General features: G+C 55.8%; 1 protein-coding gene across 1 annotated transcript in view; it reads left to right on the top strand.

Annotated features, from left to right (window-relative positions):
• Positions 1-511: 511 nt before the first annotated feature.
• Positions 512-1,933, top strand: part of Sstr3 (somatostatin receptor 3) — a 5,096-nt gene continuing 3,674 nt past the window's right edge. The window contains exons 1-2 of the mRNA XM_031358056.1: positions 512-650; positions 841-990. The gene's annotated coding sequence lies outside the window, so the exon portion shown is untranslated. The remainder of the gene's footprint in view (positions 651-840; positions 991-1,933) is intronic.

The following is a 1,933-nucleotide window of genomic DNA, read 5'->3' as shown; positions in this document are numbered from 1 at the left end:
CCCTGTCTGCTGGCTCTCCATGTCACCATCTGTGGCACAATCCTTCTCTGTCACTGTCCCCACCACCCCCTCTTTCTCCTTCCTCCTGCCTCCCTCTGTCCCTGCCTTTTTCTGCATCTCTCCCTGCTCCTCCGTCCATCTATTCTCGCCTCTCCTCTTCGCTCCTCTGTCCCTGCTCCTTGCCGGGCATCTCTCCTTACTCCCCCTCATTCTGTCTTTCCACCCACACACTGTCTCTTCTCCCTCTCCTCTCTCCCTCTCCACCTCCGACCCTCCCCCTCCTTTCCTTATTTTCCTCTGGCTTCTTATGTCCCCTGCTATCTCACATTTCTGTCATCTTGGGAAGTGTCTTCTGCCACCCCCAACTGGGTGCCATCTGAAGACCCCCCATCCTGTGTCTGGCACCCTCCACGTGTCCTGGAGATGGGGGGTGACGTACCAGGTGCAGGTGGCAAGTCAGGACCGAGGACCAGATGGGAGAGGCGATGTGGGCTGATGTGGCCCCCGAGGACCTAGGAAGGGCCCAAACCCATGAATGCTGGAAGAGTGGGCACCGTGTGGCACCCCAGCTGGCTATGCTCTGGTGGTACCTGGCTGCAGAGTGTTATCCAGCCTGGCAACTACAACGGGAATTCTTGTCCTGCGGGCAGGTAAGGGGACTGGGCTGGCTCATGGGGACTTGGAAGGTGGGATACCTGGGAATTCTCTAACCAGGTTGAACTTGGGGTAAAGTCTGGGGCTGAGCAAGGGTGGGGAAAGCAGTGAGGCTTTTGGTGATCTCTGTGTGGGCTGGAAGGCAGGAAGGGCTATTAATCTCAGCATCTTGTGCCGTCATTCCAGAATCTTGGAGCCTCTGTGCAGCAGCATGTCAGAACTGGACCAAACCAGATGCAAGCAAGCTACAGTCTGGCCTCCGGGCCTTGAGCATCCCTTCAAGCTGGCAGTGGTGCATCTGATGATCCCCTTCCACCTCTGCAGCAACCCTGTAAGGTGAGAATGCACCTCTCCTTTGAAGTAGGAGGACTCTAGAACCAGAGAGAAGTGACTTGTCCAAGGTCACACAGCATAGCAACAGCAGAGGCCAAGTTCTCAGCTCTGGGCTTGAGGGGGTGGCTCTGAGGGTTAGGCTCCGGGCCTAGGGCTCATGTCAGTCACTGATGACTAATAAAAATCCCAGCCCTTTATGGGGAAGGTCCAGGGGTGCAGAGAACACATGCATTGCAGAGCCAGCCAGGGGTCCTCAGCCTACATTGTCCCTAGCTGTCCTGACTCTTGACAACTCCAAGCCAGAGGCCTTTAAGGAAGCCAACATGGTCCAGTAGGCAGACAGGCTTTCAAACTCACTAGCTGGGTGACCCTCTGGAAGTCACTTAACCTCTCTGAGCTCCATCTTCCTTCCTCAGCTTGTTTTTGTTAGCACTTACTAAGTTCAAGGTGATGGGCTAGGTGCTGAGGGAAAGCACTTCGGAGAGGGTAGAAGTCAGTGGGAGGGAAATAAGAGCAACAGGGGTGCCTGGCATGCCTGAGGGGCCATCCCTAGTTGTTGTGGGGCTCGGGAGCACTAACTCACACTCTCTGTGTGTCTCTCCCCTCCCCTGAGGAGACTCCACCCCCAGTTTTGAGGCAAGCTTGTGCCAAAGATAAACCAGACAGGGAGGCAAAGTCCCTCCCTCCCTGCCAAGGAGGAATTAGATCAGGCATAGGATCCCAGAACCTTAAAGAAAAGACGGCATCGAAATTGCAGGTCTGTTTCCCCCAGTGAGAAGCTGTGATTTCTGTGCCTGGCCTGTCAAATTTGTCTTGGAGGGGGGCCAGGGTACCAGGAGGGATGTTCCACCTCCAAGTCAGAGGAGGGTCTGGCTGGGTAGCTGTGTTCCTGAGAGAGGGGGGGGAGAGAGGGAGAGAGGGAGAGAGGGAGAGAGGGAGAAAGGGA

The sequence above is a fragment of the Mastomys coucha genome, unplaced genomic scaffold (assembly GCF_008632895.1).
Source record: "Mastomys coucha isolate ucsf_1 unplaced genomic scaffold, UCSF_Mcou_1 pScaffold11, whole genome shotgun sequence".
Classification (NCBI taxonomy): Eukaryota; Metazoa; Chordata; class Mammalia; order Rodentia; family Muridae; genus Mastomys; species Mastomys coucha.
The sequence above is the reverse complement of the archived record's forward strand: the minus strand, read 5'-3'. Positions and strand labels throughout refer to the sequence as shown.